Consider the following 24737-nt stretch of genomic DNA (forward strand, 5'->3'; position numbering starts at 1 on the left):
ATGGTGCTGTGCCTGACTTTGACTGGTACTTAGCCAATTGTACCTCCATGTCCTCCATAACCATGAGAGGCTCAAAGGCTAAAAGTGATATCTGGGTCAGATACTGCTCCACTTCCACAAGTTCAGTCTCTTTGCATTGATGCAGTGTAAAAACTGCTCATTCTTTACACAGCAAAGACCATACAATAAGAATAATAATCAACAGGAAGGGAATGCACACCGTGCACACGTATAAAGAAAACGACAATGATCTTGAGAAAAAATTACGGGTGGGCATCAAATTCCGTTCCTCTTGCAAATATTGCGATAATTTGACATTTTCGTGTTCCGCGGAGAGCGCGAAAATGTCAAGATTTCCGCATTCCGCATCTTACCGGAAATGTTTGTCTTGCTCGCACTGTAAAAAAATGCATTCTTGTGCGCGCGCAATTGCCTTACTTGAATCCCCGCGTTCGCCAACAAGTTTTCCCGATCTGGTCGCGTTCTCCACGAGATGTTGGATTGTTGTAGCCATTTGCGCTATCTCGCGTATTAACGTCATTCGACGCGCGATCACGTTATTCGTCGCGCAATCACGTCTTTCTTCTCGCGATCATGCACATCGAGAGTATGAAATGATTGAGATCTTGAACACGTCATTCTCCACCGCGAGCGAGTGCATGAGGACGCGGGCACGTCATATCGAACGCGACAAGGAACCAGAGAGCCTGAACACGTCATATCAAAAGCGACAGAGAGCGAGAGAACGCAATCACATCATTTTGGACCCGTCATCGACATCCTGCGGAAGTAATCTGAAGCTCGAGAACTCGAACATGTAAAATTTTCAATTTGGAGAAGAATAATCAGCTCCTGCAGTATGAAACCTTCTGCAAATGATGATGTGGATGAAAAAAAAACTCCTCAGATTGACATTTGGCTGTCCTTTTTTGTGCAAGGAGTCCTTTTTTAAAAAGGTGGGGAGAGGGAGAAAGTGCCACAGAATCTCCAATTTCCTGTTCCTGTCCAGCAGGCTCTTCCCAGTGCTTTGTCCATCTCCAGCTCATTCTGCCTTTGGATTTTGAGCTGGAAAGATCACTCTTTTTGTCTGCTGCATCATTGCAAAATGGATTTGAGGATTTTTGAATTGGATATTTTACAAGTAAGTGGTTGTTGTGTCTGTTTGATTGGGAGCATTGCAGTTGTTGCAACTACAATTTAGTTTTGGTAACTATCATTCCTTTTTTTTTTAAATGTTGTGGGTAATAGTAGTCAGTAGTAGGCCCGAGCTAGTCATGGCCTCATGGGTGTGTGCAGGATGAAGCAACTGTTCCTTTGGTGTTTTTTGAATGGATTTCATTTTCAAGCATCATTTAGGGCCTGGGTGGCATTGGATCGAGTTGGGGAATGTGTTTTTTTTTGGTTTGGACTTTCTGTTGTTGGGCCTGGCCTTGTGGCTGGTGGCCATTTAGAAGCCTAGGCCTGCAAGCTTGTCTGGCCTTGTCTGCCAACAGGCCTGCTTTCATCCAGTAGGCTCAGAGCAGATAGCCACAGCTATATTAATCAAGTGTTTCTCTGTGGTCTGTTGTATTTAGACATTTATTCAGGGCATGGATGGCATTGGATTGAGTTGGCAAGTGTGTTTTTTGGTGGTGGGCTTTCTGATGTTGTTGGGCCTGGCCATGAGGCTGGTGGCCATTTTGAAGCCTAGGCCTGCAAGCTTGTCTGGCCTTGTCTGCCAACAGACCTGCTCTCATCCAGTAGGCTCAGAGCAGGTAGCCACAGCTTTATTAATCAAGTTTTTCTGTGAGGTCTGTTGAATTTAGACATCATTTAGAGCATGGATGGCATTGGATTGAGTTGGGAAGTGTGCTTTTTGGGGTGGGATTTCTGATGTTGTTGGGCCTGGCCATGTGGCTGGCCATTTTGAAGCCTAGGCCTGCAAGCTTGTCTGGCCTTGTCTGCCAACAGGCCTGCTTTCATCCTGTAGGCTCAGAGCAGGTAGACACAGCTTTATTAATCAAGTGTTTCTGTGTGGTCTGTTGAATTTAGACATTCATTTAGGGCATGGATGGCACTGCATTGAGTTGGCAAGTGTGTTGTTTTTTGGTGGTGGGCTTTCTGATGTTGTTGGGCCTGGTCATGTGGCTGGTGGCCATTTCAAAGCCTAGGCCTGCAAGCTTGTCTGGCCTTGTCTGCCAACAGACCTGCTTTCATCCAGTAGGCTCAGAGCAGGTAGCCACGGCTTTATTAATCAAGTTTTTCTGGGTGGTCTGTTGAATTTAGACATCATTTAGGGCATGGATGGCATTGGATTGAGTTGGCAAGTGTGTTTTTTTGGGGTGGGCTTTCTGATGTTGTTGGGCCTGGCCATGTGGCTGGTGGCCATTTTGAAGCCTAGGCCTGCAAGCTTGTTTGGCCTTGTCTGCCAACAGGCCTGCTTTCATCCAGTAGGCTCAGAGCAGGTAGCCACAGCTTTATTAATCAAGTTTTTCTGTGTGGTCTGTTGAATTTAGACATCATTTAGGGCATGGATGGCATTGGATTGAGTAGGCAAGTGTGTTTTTTTGGAGTGGACTTTCTGATGTCGGGCGTCTTAAAGACATGCCTTTGTTGTGTGTGTCTGGTGTGTGTTGGTATGCAATGCATCCTGCTTGTTGCTTGTGATTTTTTGAGTTTCCATGTGGCTGGTGGCCTTTCTTTGTGTTGCGAGTTATTAGTGTCCTGCTTTTGCCATATAGGCCTGCATGGTTTTCCTATTGGCTTACTGCTTCCATCCATCCACCCCCTTTGCCAGCAACAGCTCCATGAATGATGTGATGCTCTAATAATTTAATGGCAAATAGGGTACACCCCACTTCCATTACATTTTTTATTTGGTGGTTATTATTCTCTTTCCTATCCTTCCTGAGAGTGTAGTGTGTGTATACACAGTAGTATAACATAGCTCTTGTTGACAAAGTCTCAGAAATGGCTAGACTATCTTTCGTACAGTAGTAAGTAACTGAACCACAGCAACAAATGCAACATTTCACTGATGTTCTTCTCAGGGCTTATTTGCTTTTAGGTGCACAAAAAGAGAAAGGAGGAGATGTCATCATCATCACCTGTTGTACTGCCAGCCAGACAGAAGTCCTGCTGCACATTGCGTCCACGTGTGAACACAACTTGTTGTGCATCTGTGCCCTGCCTGACATCTGAGGAAGATGGCCCCAAAGAAAGGTACTAGGTCCAGTCCCAAGAAAGTTGCTGGTGAGACGAAGGAACAGAAAAAGGAAGCGTCATTAACCACGACTAGTGTGCAGTCCAAATTTTTTTCTGGGAGCACAAAAGTTACACCTGCAGCAGCGTTGTCTGGGAAACAAGCTGGGAGCAGCACCTCCGCACCAGCGCTTCAACCCCACCAACCTAGGCCCAAGCCCTTGAGTGTCACAGAGGTAGCCAGTCTACTAACGAGTAGCGATGTTGAAATATCATCGCAAAGTAGTACACAATCAACGCAGGCAACTCAGCAGATAAGTGTGCAGCAGCAACAACAACAACAGCAGCAGCCGCAACAACAACAGTAGCAGCCGCAAGAACAGCCCACAATAGGAGTTGTTGCTCCTGACATAGGGGCATTTCAGGAAATTGAGCTTCCTGCACACAATGTGGAGCAAACCATTGTTTCGGAAGATCTATTGTCTTCCAGACCACCAGCAAGGAAAAGGAGGCTTAGTCCATCATCTTCTTCTTCAAGCCCTGCTTCTGATGACCGTGATGCCACTTGGCAGCCACCAGTTCAGTCTGAGAGTGATGCACGCCAGAAGACAATGCTTCTGAAAAGGAAGGTTCCCGAAAAACTTACAGTTATGGAGGTAGATGTAGAAGAGGGGGATGATGTTGATGAAGACGAGCCAGTCATCACGCACATCACTCCCGCCCCAAAAGGGATGGAGACCAACATTCTCACCCTAACCAGAAAGGATGCTTCTGAGCGGGATGTAGCACGGATACCACCAGCGCAGGTTACACCACAACGACCTCCAGATGCCATATTTTCCAAGGTCCGGCAGGCACCTACATCCAGCTCAACCATCTAAGTAGGTAGTAGTAGTAAAAGTCACAGTGTAGCTGCACAGAGTCACATTCCAAGCACACCCTCCAGTTCATCTGGTATTGAAAGTGGCACATCCAGCAGTGCCAGAAAGGTCTCCTCCCCAGTTTTGGACTACTTTTCTGTTAGCACCCAGGAGGAGAACGTTGCAATATGCTCAATTTGTCGCACAGGTGTTCGACACTGAAGCTTGAAACAAACTTTGGTACCGGAGGCCAAGCAAGTTATCTCAGAATACACCACACTATTGTGTGGGAGAATCACCTACTTCAGTTAAAACAAAGTAGAAAAACTCAACCCATTGAAGTTGGTCAGGAAGAATCAGGGGACGATATTATTGCGATGGAAGGTAAAGGAGAGGGCGGCATTTCTAGCCCTCTCCTCAGTAGTATATTGGTACCGCCCACATCCTCCTCAGTAACATCTGAGTGGCACCGTAGTAAGAGCCATACTCAGAGTCAGGCTGAGACATCAAGGTGACCAAGTACCGCAATGAGACAAACTGCGTCGTTGACCCTAAGTGGGTTAATGAAAATAACAGCACCACAAAGGAAAGTAATCCAGCCTACCATTGAGAGCATGCTTAGGTTGGGGGGCAGTTCCAATGCAACCACCCAACGGCACGGTTGTAAAATGCAAAGCTCACTAAAATGTTAGCACTGGACCTTCTCCCTTTTTTCATTTGTGGAAGGGGTGGGTTTCCTTGAATTTGTGTCAGCCATCTGCCCTAAATGGAAGGTTCCCAGCCATTCCTATTTCGCAAGAATTACTGTTCCGGCACTACATCATGATGTGTTGGAATTGGCTGGACAAGCTTTGCAGCAGAGTGCTGTTCACAACATTCACCTGACAACATACATGTGGACCAGTTGCCAAGCCACAGATTACATATGCATGACTGCACACTGGATCTCTTTTTTGGGGGTTAGAGATAAGCTATCTGAACGAGGTGCTGTTGACACAGCTGAGATTTGTAAAGCTACTCGGAAACATGCAACTGTTGCCATGTTCGCCATGGAGAAATCTCATACTGCTGTAAACATTTTGCAAGAGTTTTGCAGCAAGGTTTTTCAATGGCTGCGCCCAAGAGGGCTTAGTATTGGTTTTGTTGCCACAGATAATGGCAGTAATGTACTTAAGTTTGACTTGAGCCTGAAGCGCACCCTTTATTGTTTATCCGGAAGATTCTGTTGATTATCTTTATCAAGTTTGGCGTGCAAGCACTCTTTGAGCACTCCGTTCCTTTAGCGCCATGTAAACTATCACCAGTATGTGACACAATCATTGCGTGTCATGAAAGAGTTGCACAGCCTGATACACATTTGTGAACAAATTTAACCATGTACTCAATATTATTCTCAAAAGTTCCTCCACTTTATTCTCAATGTTTTGTCCATGTTTTGTCTGTCATGTCAAGGACATGAAGTTTCATATTTTCACGCATTTTCATTTGCACAGGAATTGCCCATCCGAGCCTATTCTCAAGCACGTGTAAACTTCATTTATCCGTCTCATACATTTCACCCAATGCATTTCGGTCATTTTTGGACCTTCTTCAGGGGTATCTACAATAATTAGAAAGCATGTGTCAATCCCAAACAATTAATGATTGGATTTGTTGTCATGATCATCCTCATACACAGCACTAATTGTTACGCTGTAGGCCTAGTCAAGTGACTCGACACAACTATAGTTTGTAACTCTGTCTAGTAGGCTATCCCCACCACCATTATATTTTGTTGTAACATATTTTAGCATATTATTGTTGTTTGGTAAGTTCTGTACTGTGCTTCATTCTACTATTCCTCAAACAGTCTCTCAAAGGTGACTGACTGTCTCATTTTCTTTTTTTGCAAATGCTGCTGCCCGGCCAGTGTCTACTACTACTACTATACTACCACCACCACCCCAATCATGCAAAGTTAAGAGAAGTTTTGGGAACGCATAATTAATAATGGACATGTTTTCAATGAATCCACACACCCCTTTGAGTCCAGATAAAGAATGCATAGACCAGAAGAGAGAGTCTGAAAGTACTGGTAGGAACACTCAATCAGTGAGGGGTGTCGCATCTATCTGTTTGTGTCTTACACAGTCAGCCAATTATTTAAATCAAACACTGGCTATGGGTGGACCTGCACCAGCAAGGAAACAGTGTGATGTAAAACAGTAACCCCACCTACAAAACATTAACAACATTGCATGTATAGTATAAATATAGATTTAATGTACCCTAACAAAAATAAACTATGTAAAACGCACAAAAGCTAAACCACCCCTCTCCCTAACCCCAACCAATGTCCGTAAGAAACTTAAGCCCAAATGTCCAAATCCCCAACGCCCAATTCCCACCCACCCAAACAAGAATTAAAAAAGGGGCAGAAGAAAGGTGTAGCGATCTCGATGTCAAGGGGGCTACAACCATATCATTCACGTAGGCTCTGCTATTTACCTGTCCGACATGAGATGAGGGTAAAATACTGGAAAACTACAGCGACCAGCATGCTTAAGGACACGTCACCCGGAGGCTCAGGGCGAAACTTACAAAAGCACTTCCTTCACGTTGGGAAGGTGCTTGCCAATCAACCTGTTTCTGTGGGAATAGCAGATGGTGTTCCCCGCCAGATTTCAGCTTGAAGATTGAAGATTGAAGCTGTGCTGTTTTGGACATTCGTTTATTTCTGAGTCTGAAATCGAGCTAGGTATTTCAGCGGAAGGAGTGCGGGCTCGCCTCCTCCGCGTTCGCCTTGCACCTGTGCTTAGTTTTAGAAGTGATAGCCGCGGTGTAATATAAACGCGCTAGTTAGCGTTCGCATAGCATTCGGCGGAGTGAGAAGGTTATTGCTTTTGAACGCGTCTGATGATAAGACGCGTTCTGTGTAATTTCCTTTCTAGCAATAATTCAGGGGGAGCTGCCTTGTTTACTGCATTCTGTTGGTGACTTCTGGCCGCAGTTCCTGTGTATAACTCTCACTCGAGATTGAACACTGTTGCTTCAGTTATTTTGGTTATCGATCCAGTGATCACAATCACCAAAAGAACAGTTCATGAATATTAGCGTTGTGCCCTTTTAACAATGCTGTCGCACTTGGAAAAGAACACTTACCGGGTGTGTTTACTCTTGTGGTGAGATTGTGACTCTACACGTTTTCAAGCAGCAAGTTCAGACTGTGCATTTTGTGGTATACACCGTACCAGCTACAGAACTATTTTGAGTTGGACTATTATTCCCTTGTTATTTTTATATTTTTGTTTTTGGACATAAGGGACAGGAAATACTTTGTCTGGCTGTATGACTTTCTGGTAAGGAGTGAGAAGACATTGGGTACTTAGTTATAGATATTTAGAAGAGAACAGGTGTGATATCTTATGCTTTGTCATCCTCTTATGCAGTGAGGACGTCCTTCCTGGTACCTAGCAGTTCTCTTGACCAGGCCTTGAGGGAATCACAGAACCCACAGCTAGTTTTTTATTTTATCCACTTCCCTTTTCCCCGGGGCACGAGTCCACGCAGAGGGTGTACACACTCCTTTGTTGGGGGTCGTGTCTAGGAGGAATTGGGGGGCCTATCTCCAGACATCGTCTCCGCTGGTCACAAGGACAAGGTTAGTGGCATTTATATATTCTTGGGCTACTGGCAATCCCGACAGATTGGCAAGCCCACGTATACAAGCCCGGCCTAGACGATGGACATCAATGTAGTGTTGGCCTCTGTGGTGGAAAGCTTGGCAGCTTTACAGCAAGAGGTACACACTTCAAGAACTGAGAACCAGATACTGCATAAGGAAGTAGGCTCCTTGCGGAGAGAGGTAGCAGGACTAACACTTAAAAGTACTGGAGGGATTCCCTATATTAAACCAGCCACACTGTCAGCTCCTGTTTCTACCAGTCACACTCCCTCTGTAGGAGCAGAAGGGGTGGGTTCTTTGTACCTCCTCCTGCCACAGTCCCTCCTACTGACCCTGTCCACACAGTACATGTCTTACAAAACATGGGAATACCATTGGCACCCCCTGAACGATTCTTTGGGGATCCCAGGAAGTTTGAGACCTTTCTCAACCAGTGCAGACTACATTTCTTATGCAAACCTGGGGTGTTTAACAATGACCCAGCAAAAACGGCATTCATGATGTCATATATGGGTGGTAACGCTGCGAGCTGGACCATTCCTTTATTGGAGAGAAATGACCCTGTGTTGCACAGCTTTCCTAATTTTTGTTTGAATTACGGAAACTTTTTGATAGGAAGTCCCATATGATGACCCTTGACAGGGAACTGTTAACACTACGTCAAGGCTCCCAAGACCTGTTGACCTACATTACGTCCTTCAATAGACTCGTAGTTGAAACTGACTGGCCTCCGGATAAACGAATCACTCTGTTCTATCAAGGCTTGAGGGGGGAGCTCAAAGACGTCCTGGCACAAGTGGTACAGCTTCCTACGACCTGCGAAGAACTCATAGATCTGACTGTCGAGTTGGACCACAGACTCCTTGACCGAAAAGGGGATAGAAACAGGGGAGATGGTGGATATGTCTATCCCCGTTTCAAAGGCCCTATTGAAGACCGTCCCAAGGCAACAGAAGGCACAGAACCTATGCAAATAGGAGGGTTCTGCGGTCCCCTTTCACAGGAGGAAAAGGAGAAAAGACAAAGGTTGAAACAATGTCTGTATTGCGGTAAAGCATGACATTTCATTAAGGAGTGCAGAGCCAGAAATGCGCTACCCGGACGCCCTTTCGTGCCTCGTGTTCAGGCAATTGTACAGACAGGAGAGCCGGCGGAAAACTAAAAAACCCAAATCAGGAAGAGGTCTCTGCCTTGGGTTACCAACCTTCAACGATCTCCCCAGTGCTTGCCAATACGTTACATCCCGCTGTCGCACATATGAACCTCAAAGTCACGCTATGGGTAACTTCCCATGAAGCATTGGATATAGATGCATTGCTTGATTCCGGTGCCACAGGAAATTATTTTGATCAGGAATACGCCATGAAAACCGGAATCCTCTGTGAAAAGAAGGAAAAACCGGAGCTGGTGAAAGCAGTCGACGGGACCGTTCTGTCTTCCGGTCCTGTGTCTTATCATACGTGTTCCTTGTTGATGCAGTCCAGCCAAATCCACCAGGAATACATCCAGTTCGATCTTATCGACGCAACTCAGTTCTGGCTTATCTTGGGTATGCCGAGTTTGACCCTTCACGATCCCAAAGTAAGTTGGGCGGCACGTACCATTACCTTGTCATCTGACTATTGCAAGGAACATTGCAATAGGGACCTTCCTGTTAACAACACCCCTGGCATAACGCCTTCAGTGTGTCTGGCGATGGAAAGTTACCAAGAACACTATTGTTGTGCTACCATCCTTCCTGAGGAGTACAAAGAATATATCCCTGTGTTCGATCAACAGAAGGTGACCACTCTGCCTCCACATCGGGTATATGACTGCCGTATTGCACTGGTGCCCGGAGCAGACATCCCGTGCAGTCGAGTCTATGCCTTGACCGAGAAGGAAACACAATACCTAAAGACTTACATTGAGGATAATCTTGCGACTGGCTTCATCAGACACTCAACATCACCAGCCTCATCCCCTATGTTTTTCATACCCATAAAGGAGTGCGCCGAATTAAGACCTTGCATCGATTACAGAGCAATAAATCGTGTGACAATCAAAAATCGATATCCTCTCCCCTTAATACCTGTGCTGATGGACCAACTGAAAGGAGCCCGTTATTTCACCAAACTCGACCTTCGTGGGGCATATCATCTGGTCCGGGTCCAAAAAGGGGACGAGTGGAAAACGGCGTTTCGAACAAAGTTTGGGTTGTTTGAATATGGGGTGATGCCCTTTGGGCTGTGTAACGCCCCTGCCGCGTTTCAGTTTTTTATGGACGAGGTGCTGCGAGGATGTCTGGAAACCTTTTGCGTCGTATATATAGACTACATTCTGGTTTACTCTTCTACCCTTTCGGAGCATGTAACCCACGTGAAGACTGTGCTTGGCAAATTACAGCAGAATTCGCTTTATGCAAAACTTGAGAAATGTCTGTTCCATGCTCAGGAAGTTTCTTTCCTTGGGTATGTAATCAATGCACAAGGCTTTCAAATGGACACGAATAAAGTGGATACCATCACTAATTGGAACACACCTCGAAATGTCAAATCAGTGCAGAGCTTCCTCGGCTTTGCAAATTATTATAGAAGATTCATTAAAGATTTCTCTAAGATAATACATCCAATCTCCAGCCTTTTGAGGAAAAATACCCCCTTTGTTTGGAGCGAGGAGGCAGCAATATCGTTCCAGTTCCTAAAGAAGCAGTTTACCCAGGCTCCAATCCTTCGTCATCCTGATCCGCAAATGCCATTCATACTTGAAGTGATGCATCTCAAAGTGCTGTGGGAGGTGTGTTATCCCAAAGACATCCTGTGACGGGCCAAGTACATCCGGTTGCCTTTTTCTTGAAAAAACGTACGCCTTGTGAGATAAATTATACCATCTCGGACAAGGAACTCCTTGCTATAAAAGGAGCATGTTAAGAATGGCGTCATTATCTTCTGGGTGCGGTGCACACTGTAGAAATTTACACGGATCACAGAAATCTAGTTTCTGAAGACCGCCAAGGCACTGACCCCACGGCAATTATGTTGGACATTGTTCTTTTCTGATTTCGACTTTATTATCAAGTATAAACCTGGGTCGCAAAACGGGAAAGCGGATGTCCTTTCCCTCATAGGAGAAGTAGACGAGCAGAGAGAAACCGTGGATGTCGAGCCACCTTTCATATTGACGGAAGTGGGCGATCTGACCCCAGCGGTAGCCCTACTGTTCTCACAGAACTTCTTGGAAGAAGTGAGGATTGCTTTAGCAAATATGAACGTTCAGGAATGGGTCCAAGAAGATCCGGAGCATCGTGCTGAAAAGGATGATCTTGCCTATCATGGCACTGCTTTATTTATTCCGACAGTGATATTGCAACAGCAAGTGTTAGCATGGACCCACAACTCTATGTTGGGTGGACACCTGGGAACGTATAAAACAATTGCCAGTGTGGAACGTTCCTTTTGGTGGCCCCGAGTACGAGATGATGTGCGACACTACATTAAGAACTGTGCAATCTGTGCACCAGGAAAGGCTACCCATACAAAACCTGTGGGACTCCTCAGATCTTTGCCTATTCCTCCACAACCCTGGCATACGCTGTCTATGGACTTCATAGTCGAGATGCCACCCTGTGACGAGAAGACCGTGATTCTGGTTGTTGTTGACCATCTGACAAAAATGGGGCATTTTGTACCACTGACAGGATTGCCCACAGCTGCGGAACTGGCAGAGGTGTTTCTCCAGCACATTGTACGGGCTCATGGTATCCCTTGTGTTTTGATTACTGACAGGGGGACTCAGTTCACGTCTCGATTCTGGAGGGCTCTCTGTAAGACATTGGATATTGATGCTCGTCTCTCCTCCAGTTACCATCCCCAAACTGATGGTAAAACCGAACGTCTGAACCAGACGCTGGAACAGTATCTCCGATGCTTTACGCTGCAAAATAATAGGGACTGGACTACTTTGTTATGGATGGCGGAATTCGCCTATAATAACGCTGTGCACACAACTTTGGGTTGCTCACCTTTTTTTTGTCTCCAGGGCTACCACTCCAACGCTCTCCCTTGTGATTGGCCTGTTCGCTCTCCTGTAAATAGTATACATGAACATCATGCACATCTTCGAGCGGTGCTTGTATCCGCAAAACACAATCTGGCCAATGCTCAGTCCACACAGAAACGGTTTGCCGACAGGAACAGAACCCCGGAACCAGACTACAGGGTGGGGGATAGGGTATGGCTCTCCACTAAAAATCTCCATGTAAAAGGGGTTACCAGACTGAAACCTAAATATGTGGGTCCGTACAGTATAGTTGAGGTCGTCAACCCTGTAGCAATGAAACTCTCCCTTCCTGGTTCTTGGCAGATCCATCCTGTTTTCCATGTTTTCCTGCTCCAGCCTTGTCCTTCCGATATGAGATTACCCGAGAAACCCCTTCCTGTTGAGGTAGATGGACTGGAGGAATATGAGGTGCAGACAATCCTTGACTCCCGGTTGGTGAGGGGAAGGGTCCAGTATCTAGTGGATTGGAAGGGCTATGGACCCGAGGAAAGGACATGGGAACCTGTGGACAACCTACATTATCCTGAGCTGGTGGATCTCTTCCATGCTTTGCATCCGGGTAGGCCTGGACGACCGCCGGGTCGGCAGTACTCAAGTGGGGGTTCTCTAGCAATCTCGATGTCAAGGGGGCTACAACCATATCATTCACGTAGTCTCTGCTATTTACCTGTCCCACATGAGATGAGGGTAAAATACTGGAAAACTACAGCGACCAGCATGCTTAGGGACACGTCACCCGGAGGCTCAGGGCAGAACTTACAAAAGCACTTCCTTCACGTTGGGAAGGTGCTTGCCAATCAACCTGTTTCTGTGGGAATGGCGGATGGTGTTCCCCGCCGGATTTCAGCTTGTAGATTGAAGATTGAAGCCGTGCTGGTTTGGACATTCGTTTATTTCTGAGTCTGAAATCGAGCCAGGTATTTCAGCGGAAGGAGTGCGGGCTCGCCTCCTCCGCATTCGCCTTGCACCTTTGCTTAGTTTTAGAAGTGATAGCCGCGGTGTAATGTAAACGTGCTAGTTAGCGTTCGCATAGCATTCGGCGGAGTGAGAAGGTTATTGCTTTTGAACGTGTCTGATGATAAGATGCGTTCTGTGTAATTTCCTTTTTAGCAATAATTCAGGGGGAGCTGCCTTGTTTACTGTTCTCTGTTGGTGACCTCTGGCCGCAGTTCCTGTGTATAACTCTCACTCGTGATTGAACACTGTTGCTTCAGTTATTTTGGTTATCGATCCGGTGATCACAATCACCAAAAGAACAGTTCATGAATATTAGCGTTGTGCCCTTTTAACAACGCTATCGCACTTGGAAAAGAACACATCCTGGGTGTGTTTACTCTTGTGGTGACATTGTGACTCTACACGTTTTCAAGCAGCAAGTTCAGACTGCGCATTTTGTGGAATACACCGTACCAGCTACAGAACTATTTTGAGTTGGACTATTATTCCCTTGTTATTTTTATATTTTTGTTTTTTGGACATAAGGGACAGGAAATACTTTGTCTGGCTGTATGACTTTCTGGTAAGGAGTGAGAAGACATTGGGTACTTAGTTATAGATATTTAGAAGAGAACAGGTGTGATATCTTATGCTTTGTCATCCTCTTATGCAGTGAGGACGTCCTTCCTGGTACCTAGCAGTTCTCTTGACCAGACCTTGAGGGAATCACAGAACCCACAGCTAGTTTTTTATTTTATCCACTTCCCTTTTCCCCGGGGCACGAGTCCATGCAGAGGGTGTACAGACTCCTTTGTTGGGGGTCGTGTCTAGGAGGAATTGGGGGCCCTATTCACAGACATCGTCTCCACTGGACACAAGGACAAGGTTAGTGGCATTTATATATTCTTGGGCTACTGGCAATCCCGACAACAGGGACTCTAAGATGAGTGGCGGGATTGGAGGACGACACGCATTTGCTCCTGTAAACGGGTGACACGGCGCTTGAGAGCGCGGTAGCTGGAGCAACAGTGAGGGGGCACCAGAGATGGTATTGTGGCGGTGGGCGGCCGCCAGACGGTGGTGCCGTACTGCTGGAGGGCGGTGGCTGGGGCCCGGGGCACTGGAGGAGGCTCCAAGTGCTGCAGCAGTCTCCTCTTCTTCCTCTACCAAGACCACCAGCCGCCGATATTCACGCTGGATTGCCTCTTGCTTCCGGCACCGTGCCTTGGTGGCCAACTCCTTCCTATCAACTTTGGAAAGAGTAGCTGTATATCTAAAAGAAAAAACAAGACAATTATAAAATATACTCTTAGAAAAATAGTAAGACAAGTTAATTAGACACATAGTAACATGGAAGCACTATGAAGCACAGTACATAACATTTATTAAATCTCGCCCGTCCTTCTTCCTTCCACCCGTCTTTCACTTTTTAGTTGAACACCAGGTGATCTGATCTGACTTTTAGTCTTCTGCATAAAATTTTCAAAGCGGAGTTGAAATCACAGATAGATGAGGCTATTGGTTACTCAATACTCCTGCCCCTATGCCAATTAAACGGTGACTTCACTATTCAAACGTTCACAACAACTCTTACTTACTTTGGACATCAGATGCCTCACGCTAAAAAGGGACCGCCCGCCATAAGGGCGGGGGTCCCATGGGGACAATTAGGATGCTAATTCTAATGGGGCCCTAAGTATCAACAGTACAGTATACATACAGTACACCCTTGCAGTGAATGTAATGTTAACAATAGTTAAGGATTATGAATCTAACTTACCACCGCCCGCCACTGGTGCTGGCACTCCCACTACCGCTCCATCGGTATCGTCGGCAACTGCCGCATCCTCTCACTCCGTGTTGCCTTGGCTGGTCCCGGCAATGGTGGTCGTGGTCGGTAGTGCGCCTAAAAAACATTACACATTTTTTAGGCATCATATACACCTCCCCCTATTGGTCAGTAGCAAGATTGAAAAAATGAGTGAATAGTATATAACATACATCACTAGTACAAATCATGTAGTATTAGAGTAGACACTAGTAGCCACCATTTTACCTTTGTGTCTTTTATTTTTGCACATGTGACGTTACCTTGCAGCTTGTTGTATAAGACACCTTTGAGCCCACATGACCTCACACTGCTACTGTCTAAGCGCTGCGTACAAACGGTCAACCAAAACAAGCCTCTTTTTTATGACGTTTTGGTGTACTGTTAGTCCATATTGCTTATCCATATATGCTACACTTTTTGGCACGGCTGAGAAATGCTTGCAATATACTAATGCGAACCATTTCATTTTTCGCAACACAGACGGAAGTTTCCCTTCTACAAACAGAGCTTTGCAGAGCTTATGATGCAACAACTACCAGTACTAGGTTCTTCTAAGGTGAGGGGTCCCTTCACTCGGAGATCTTCATTTATACATTTATATAAACTAAACTCCTACCTAGGGGATGGTGGTGCTTCCACCACTGTTCAGTTATCATGATTTAATTCCCAACTGTAAGTAAATGTAACAATGTTTATTGTTTTAATGTTATTGATTTACCTGTTGGTGCTGCACTATAATAGAACAACGTACAGAGCTTGACAATAAAAATGTTGAACTTACATAGACTTGGTGGTATTTGGTGTGGACTTACACGAGTGAGCAAATTAAAGGAAGGGTCTGCAATGCATGTGCATTGCTTCCACGACTGAGAGGTTGGGTGTGTTATGTTATGTTCTGGGTTGCCTACTTGTTGGGTATCTTGGGGGGAGGGTTCGGAGAGCTCATAGTTATGACAAGACACTACTATAACTAGTCTGGCAGGGGATGGTGCTGGGTTCTGAACTTCTGATTGAGGTGTGTGAGGAAGGTCCAACCTACCATCACCAACATCCTATTTTCTTGTGCAAAGTTCTGTACGTGCAAAATCCCTACAACAGTAGTAGTATGTCCTATCATATCAAAATAGTAATAAATCTGGTTGGGCATTTGTTGGTGTGAATTGTCAAAGCCTCAAGATTAACAAAGACTCAAGATCAATAAGGCTAGAAGTAGTACAAGAGGCCGACCCAAAGGACTGGACTCAATGGCTAGCGCTACCGGTGAATCTAAGTTTTATTTACAACCTTTTAAATAAAGAGTGGCCAACTGGGCAAGCTTAGCTACTACAGTACAGACAGACTAATAGTAGTAGTAGTACAGAGAGTCATCAGAGTCATCAGAGCAGAGGCAGGGATAACAAGATTTTCGAAACAGTACAGATCGAAGGATAGTTGTTGGTAAAAAATAGCATCAGGAAACTGAAACAATAGTTCGGGAAAAATATGGTGCTGTAAAAGTTCTGTAATAAGGATTCCGGTGCCACAGGAAATTATTTTGATCAGGAATACGCCATGAAAACCGGAATCCTCTGTGAAAAGAAGGAAACACCGGAGCTGGTGAAAGCAGTCGACGGGACCGTTCTGTCTTCCGGTCCTGTGTCTTATCATACGTGTTCCTTGTTGATGCAGTCCAGCCAAATCCACCAGGAATACATCCAGTTCGATCTTATCGACGCAACTCAGTTCTGGCTTATCTTGGGTATGCCGAGTTTGACCCTTCACGATCCCAAAGTAAGTTGGGCGGCACGTACCATTACCTTGTCATCTGACTATTGCAAGGAACATTGCAATAGGGACCTTCCTGTTAACAACACCCCTGGCATAACGCCTTTAGTGTGTCTGGCGATGGAAAGTTACCAAGAACACTATTGTTGTGCTACCATCCTTCCTGAGGAGTACAAAGAATATATCCCTGTGTTCGATCAACAGAAGGTGACCACTCTGCCACCACATCGGGTATATGACTGCCGTATTGCACTGGTGCCCGGAGCAGACATCCCGTGCAGTCGAGTCTATGCCTTGACCGAGAAGGAAACACAATACCTAAAGACTTACATTGAGGATAATCTTGCGACTGGCTTCATCAGACACTCAACATCACCAGCCTCATCCCCTATGTTTTTCATACCCATAAAGGAGTGCGCCGAATTAAGACCTTGCATCGATTACAGAGCAATAAATCGTGTGACAATCAAAAATCGATATCCTCTCCCCTTAATACCTGTGCTGATGGACCAACTGAAAGGAGCCCGTTATTTCACCAAACTCGACCTTCGTGGGGCATATCATCTGGTCCGGGTCCAAAAAGGGGACGAGTGGAAAACGGCGTTTCGAACAAAGTTTGGGTTGTTTGAATATGGGGTGATGCCCTTTGGGCTGTGTAACGCCCCTGCCGCGTTTCAGTTTTTTATGGACGAGGTGCTGCGAGGATGTCTGGAAACCTTTTGCGTCGTATATATAGACTACATTCTGGTTTACTCTTCTACCCTTTCGGAGCATGTAACCCACGTGAAGACTGTGCTTGGCAAATTACAGCAGAATTCGCTTTATGCAAAACTTGAGAAATGTCCGTTCCATGCTCAGGAAGTTTCTTTCCTTGGGTATGTAATCAATGCACAAGGCTTTCAAATGGACACGAATAAAGTGGATACCATCACTAATTGGAACACACCTCGAAATGTCAAATCAGTGCAGAGCTTCCTCGGCTTTGCAAATTATTATAGAAGATTCATTAAAGATTTCTCTAAGATAATACATCCAATCTCCAGCCTTTTGAGGAAAAATACCCCCTTTGTTTGGAGCGAGGAGGCAGCAATATCGTTCCAGTTCCTAAAGAAGCAGTTTACCCAGGCTCCAATCCTTCGTCATCCTGATCCGCAAATGCCATTCATACTTGAAGTGATGCATCTCAAAGTGCTGTGGGAGGTGTGTTATCCCAAAGACATCCTGTGACGGGCCAAGTACATCCGGTTGCCTTTTTCTTGAAAAAACGTACGCCTTGTGAGATAAATTATACCATCTCGGACAAGGAACTCCTTGCTATAAAAGGAGCATGTTAAGAATGGCGTCATTATCTTCTGGGTGCGGTGCACACTGTAGAAATTTACACGGATCACAGAAATCTAGTTTCTGAAGACCGCCAAGGCACTGACCCCACGGCAATTACGTTGGACATTGTTCTTTTCTGATTTCAACTTTATTATCAAGTATAAACCTGGGTCGCAAAACGGGAAAGCGGATGTCCTTTCCCTCATAGGAGAAGTAGACGAGCAGAGAGAAACCGTGGATGTCGAGCCACCTTTCATATTGACTGAAGTGGACGATCTGACCCCAGCGGTAGCCCTACTGTTCTCACAGAACTTCTTGGAAGAAGTGAGGATTGCTTTAGCAAATATGAACGTTCAGGAATGGGTCCAAGAAGATCCGGAGCATCGTGCTGAAAAGGATGATCTTGCCTATCATGGCACTGCTTTATTTATTCCGACAGTGATATTGCAACAGCAAGTGTTAGCATGGACCCACGACTCTATGTTGGGTGGACACCTGGGAACGTATAAAACAATTGCCAGTGTGGAACGTTCCTTTTGGTGGCCCCGAGTACGAGATGATGTGCGACACTACATTAAGAACTGTGCAATCTGTGCACCAGGAAAGGCTACCCATACAAAACCTGTGGGACTCCTCAGATCTTTGCCTATTCCTCCACAACCCTGGCATACGCTATCTATGGACTTCATAGTCGAGATGCCACTCTGTGACGAGAAGACCGTGATTCTGGTTGTTGTTGACCATCTGACAAAAGTGGGGCATTTTGTACCACTGACAGGATTGCCCACAGCTGCGGAACTGGCAGAGGTGTTTCTCCAGCACATTGTACGGGCTCATGGTATCCCTTGTGTTTTGATTACTGACAGGGGGACTCAGTTCACGTCTCGATTCTGGAGGGCTCTCTGTAAGACATTGGATATTGATGCTCGTCTCTCCTCCAGTTACCATCCCCAAACTGATGGTAAAACCGAACGTCTGAACCAGACGCTGGAACAGTATCTCCGATGCTTCACGCTGCAAAATAATAGGGAGTGGACTACTTTGTTATGGATGGCGGAATTCGCCTATAATAACGCTGTGCACACAACTTTGGGTTGCTCACCTTTTTTTTGTCTCCAGGGCTACCACTCCAACGCTCTCCTTTTTGATTGGCCTGTTCGCTCTCCTGTAAATAGTATACATGAACATCATGCACATCTTCGAGCGGTGCTTATATCCGCAAAACACAAACTGGCCAATGCTCAGTCCACACAGAAACGGTTTGCCGACAGGAACAGAACCCCGGAACCAGACTACAGGGTGGGGGATAGGGTATGGCTCTCCACTAAAAATCTCCATGTAAAAGGGGTTACCAGACTGAAACCTAAATATGTGGGTCCGTACAGTATAGTTGAGGTCGTCAACCCTGTAGCAATGAAACTCTCCCTTCCTGGTTCTTGGCAGATCCATCCTGTTTTCCATGTTTTCCTGCTCCAGCCTTGTCCTTCCGATATGAGATTACCCTAGAAACCCCTTCCTGTTGAGGTAGATGGACTGGAGGAATATGAGGTGCAGACAATCCTTGACTCCCGGTTGGTGAGGGGAAGGGTCCAGTATCTAGTGGATTGGAAGGGCTATGGACCCGAGGAAAGGACATGGGAACCTGTGGACAACCTACATTATCCTGAGCTGGTGGATCTCTTCCATGCTTTGCATCCGGGTAGGCCTGGACGACCGCCGGGTCGGCAGTACTCAAGAGGGGGTTCTGTAGCAATCTCGATGTCAAGGGGGCTACAACCATATCATTCACGTAGTCTCTGCTATTTACCTGTCCCACATGAGATGATGGTAAAATACTGGAAAACTACAGCGACCAGCATGCTTAGGGACACGTCACCCGGAGGCTCAGGGCAGAACTTACAAAAGCACTTCCTTCACGTTGGGAAGGTGCTTGCCAATCAACCTGTTTCTGTGGGAATGGCGGATGGTGTTCCCCGCCGGATTTCAGCTTGTAGATTGAAGATTGAAGCCGTGCTGGTTTGGACATTCGTTTATTTCTGAGTCTGAAATCGAGCCAGGTATTTCAGCGGAAGGAGTGCGGGCTCACCTCCTCCGCGTTCGCCTTGCACCTTTGCTTAGTTTTAGAAGTGATAGCCGCGGTGTAATGTAAACACGCTAGTTAGCGTTCGCATAGCATTCAGCGGAGTGAGAAGGTTATTGCTTTTGAACGCGTCTGATGATAAGACGCGTTCTGTGTAATTTCCTTTTTAGCAATAATTCAGGGGGAGCTGCCTTGTTTACTGCATTCTGTTGGTGACCTCTGGCTGCAGTTCCTGTGTATAACTCTCACTCGTGATTGAACACTGTTGCTTCAGTTATTTTGGTTATCGATCCGGTGATCACAATCACCAAAAGAACAGTTCATGAATATTAGCGTTGTGCCCTTTTAACAACGCTATCGCACTTGGAAAAGAACACATCCTGGGTGTGTTTACTCTTGTGGTGACATTGTGACTCTACACGTTTTCAAGCAGCAAGTTCAGACTGCGCATTTTGTGGAATACACCGTACCAGCTACAGAACTATTTTGAGTTGGACTATTATTCCCTTGTTATTTTAATATTTTTGTTTTTTGGACATAAGGGACAGGAAATACTTTGTCTGGCTGTATGACTTTCTGGTAAGGAGTGAGAAGACATTGGGTACTTAGTTATAGATATTTAGAAGAGAACAGGTGTGATATATTATGCTTTGTCATCCTCTTATGCAGTGAGGACGTCCTTCCTGGTACCTAGCAGTTCTCTTGACCAGACCTTGAGGGAATCACAGAACCCACAGCTAGTTTTTTATTTTATCCACTTCCCTTTTCCCCGGGGCACGAGTCCATGCAGAGGGTGTACAGACTCCTTTGTTGGGGGTCGTGTCTAGGAGGAATTGGGGGGCCTATTCACAGACATCGTCTCCACTGGACACAAGGACAAGGTTAGTGGCATTTATATATTCCTGGGCTACTGGCAATCCCGACAACAGGGACTCTAAGATGAGTGGCGGGATTGGAGGACGACACGCATTTGCTCCTGTAAACGGGTGACACGGCGCTTGAGAGCGCGGTAGCTGGAGCAACAGTGAGGGGGCACCAGAGATGGTATTGCGGCGGTGGGCAGCCGCCAGACGGTGGTGCCGTACTGCTGGAGGGCGGTGGCTGGGGCCCGGGGCACTGGAGGAGGCTCCAAGTGCTGCAGCAGTCTCCTCTTCTTCCTATACCAAGACCACCAGCCGCCGATATTCACGCTGGATTGCCTCTTGCTTCCGGCACCGTGCCTTGGTGGCCAACTCCTTCCTATCAACTTTGGAAAGAGTAGCTGTATATCTAAAAGAAAAAACAAGACAATTATAAAATATACTCTTAGAAAAATAGTAAGACAAGTTAATTAGACACATAGTAACATGGAAGCACTATGAAGCACAGTACATAACATTTATTAAATCTCGCCCGTCCTTCTTCCTTCCACCCGTCTTTCACTTTTTAGTTGAACACCAGGTGATCTGATCTGACTTTTAGTCTTCTGCATAAAATTTTCAAAGCGGAGTTGAAATCACAGATAGATGAGGCTATTGGTTACTCAATACTCCTGCCCCTATGCCAATTAAACGGTGTCTTCACTATTCAAACGTTCACAAAAACTCTTACATACTTTCGACATCGGATGCCTCACGCTAAAAAGGGACCGCCCGCCATAAGGGCGGGGGTCCCATGGGGACAATTAGGATGCTAATTCTAATGGGGCCCTAAGTATCAACAGTACAGTATACATACAGTACACCCTTGCAGTGAATGTAATGTTAACAATAGTTAAGGATTATGAATCTAACTTACCACCGCCCGCCACTGGTGCTGGCACTCCCCCCTACCGCTCCATCGGTATCGTCGGCAACTGCCGCATCCTCTCACTCCGTGTTGCCTTGGCTGGTCCCGGCAATGGTGGTCGTGGTCGGTAGTGCGCCTAAAAAACATTACACATTTTTTAGGCATCATATACACCTCCCCCTATTGGTCAGTAGCAAGGTTGAAAAAATGAGTGAATAGTATATAACATACATCACTAGTACAAATCATGTAGTATTAGAGTAGACACTAGTAGCCACCATTTTACCTTTGTGTCTTTTATTTTTGCACATGTGACGTTACCTTGCAGCTTGTTGTATAAGACACCTTTGAGCCCACATGACCTCACACTGCTACTGTCTAAGCGCTGCGTACAAACGGTCAACCAAAACAAGCCTCTTTTTTATGAAGTTTTGGTGTACTGTTAGTCCATATTGCTTATCCATATATGCTACACTTTTTGGCACGGCTGAGAAATGCTTGCAATATACTAATGCGAACCATTTCATTTTTCGCAACACAGACGGAAGTTTCCCTTCTACAAACAGAGCTTTGCAGAGCTTATGATGCAACAACTACCAGTACTAGGTTCTTCTAAGGTGAGGGGTCCCTTCACTCGGAGATCTTCATTTATACATTTATATAAACTAAACTCCTACCTAGGGGATGGTGGTGCTTCCACCACTGTTCAGTTATCATGATTTAATTCCCAACTGTAAGTAAATGTAACAATGTTTATTGTTTTAATGTTATTGATTTACCTGTTGGTGCTGCACTATAATAGAACAACGTACAGAGCTTGACAATAAAAATGTTGAACTTACATAGACTTGGTGGTATTTGGTGTGGACTTACACGAGTGAGCAAATTAAAGGAAGGGTCTGCAATGCATGTGCATTGCTTCCACGACTGAGAGGTTGGGTGTGTTATGTTATGTTCTGGGTTGCCTACTTGTTGGGTATCTTGGGGGGAGGGTTCGGAGAGCTCATAGTTATGACAAGACACTACTATAACTAGTCTGGCAGGGGATTGTGCTGGGTTCTGAACTTCTGATTGAGGTGTGTGAGGAAGGTCCAACCTACCATCACCAACATCCTATTTTCTTGTGCAAAGTTCTGTACGTGCAAAATCCCTACAACAGTAGTAGTATGTCCTATCATATCAAAATAGTAATAAATCTGGTTGGGCATTTGTTGGTGTGAATTGTCAAAGCCTCAAGATTAACAAAGACTCAAGATCAATAAGGCTAGAAGTAGTACAAGAGGCCGACCCAAAGGACTGGACTCAATGGCTAGCGCTACCGGTGAATCTAAGTTTTATTTACAACCTTTTAAATAAAGAGTGGCCAACTGGGCAAGCTTAGCTACTACAGTACAGACAGACTAATAGTAGTAGTAGTACAGAGAGTCATCAGAGTCATCAGAGCAGAGGCAGGGATAACAAGATTTTCGAAACAGTACAGATCGAAGGATAGTTGTTGGTAAAAAATAGCATCAGGAAACTGAAACAATAGTTTGGGAAAAATATGGTGCTGTAAAAGTTCTGTAATAAGGATTATTATTAAAAACAACAAGACCTACTAGGGCCTGCAGAGGAGCCCTCGTTGGTGTCCTCCTGGTGTTGTTCTCCCGCCGACTGTGTCCCACTCTCTGTCTGCCTGCCCCTGGGTGCTGAACAGGAAAGATTTAAGAAAGAGACACACATTGATGAATGGTGTCACACAAATAAAATATTTTTAAAGAACGGTCAAAAAACACTTATGTAAACAACCATTGCAATAACTAAATTGACCTATCTCATCTGGTCAACAAGTAGTATCGAGGGATTCGCGGATCGACTACTTACTATTTATCAACACTAATCCAGTCTTCCAGTCTGATTCCAGAATACTGACTAAGCATAAATACGACGTACCACCCGACCTAGCCCACCTATTCCAGGCATGCCAATTGTCCATTAACTATGCATTTCCACTTCTTTTAGTCCTCAACTATGCATATGGTCAAATGAAGGACACATGACTACATTTTTTGTATACACCAAATTGTGGGTTGGTTGATGCTGATGTTCTGCTAGTGCTAAGCCTATTACCACCACTCATTGAACAAAGTAGAAAAGGTTCTAATAAAAACAGGGGTACTGGCAGCAAATGACGTAACTGAGGGGGCATCACGCTTACCACTAAAAAATTACAAATTCATACAAAGTAACTAAACCTAAGTATCAATCCGCCCCTATCTCTTAGTGACAGGACAAAGTAAGGACTAGAGTCACTATAGCATTACGTAACTTAATTTCTCTAAAATAAACTCTTACATAATCACGTTAAGCGAGTTGCAAACAAGTAAGATTAGTTGTAGCGCAGAGGAGCACCTGTGTCATAACAATCACAGAAGACTTTTAAACGTAATTAACCTGAATGTAAGTAGCAACATTCTAGCTGGTTGGAAGAAAAAAAGATATTCTCAATATATACCACAGAGCAGAAGAACAGACACAAAGTAGTAACAATTAAATAGTTACTCACCAAAACCCGGGACCTCCACTCCTAGTAGGTCCAGCAGGTCCTGCTCACGGTCCAAGATGTCGGACCACCAGTGCTTCAACTGCGCCTGGGTGCGCCGGACCCCAGAGCAGCGGAACACTGCCCGGTGCACCTTCCCCCAGCGCTGTCGACGCTCCCGGAGCCCATACCCAGACCCAGGCCTGCCACCTGCTGCCAGGGTTGAAGGGAGGTGGCGCTGCACAAAGAAGATGAATGCAGCCAACTCCACCTCCCCAAATAAGGCCCGTGCCTGCACCCCTTGTGGGTGCCACCTTCCGCAAGGAAAGCGGTCCCGGCTCTGGCTGCGGCGAGCCCTTCCCTTTGGCATGGTTCTGGGGAGAGAGAGAGAGACGGGGCGGGAAAGAAAAGGTAATAACATTTAAAAAGTAAGTAAAGGAAATAGCAGGCAATAGAAAAAGAGTGAAAAAGTAGCTAAAAAACACAAGTAAAGTAGACAAAAACCAAAAATATAGAAGCAGGAATATAGTTAGAGAGATAATAAATAAAAAAAGATTTAAAAAGTGGCTTGAAACAAAGGATTGTAAAGATAAAGGGAAGATTGAAAATCAGGCCCCAGAACCATGCAATAGAGTGAAAACAAGATGGCCGCGCCCATTGCGACCACGTGCGCAAGTTCGCGCAATATTTTCTCCCCGAGCACACAAAAAGCGCCTCAAACAAGTAAAAGCGTTCCCGAACATGAAAGACTCTTTACTGCATTATCTCAATGT

The sequence above is a fragment of the Lissotriton helveticus genome, chromosome 11, assembly GCF_964261635.1.
Source record: "Lissotriton helveticus chromosome 11, aLisHel1.1, whole genome shotgun sequence".
Classification (NCBI taxonomy): domain Eukaryota; kingdom Metazoa; phylum Chordata; class Amphibia; order Caudata; family Salamandridae; genus Lissotriton; species Lissotriton helveticus.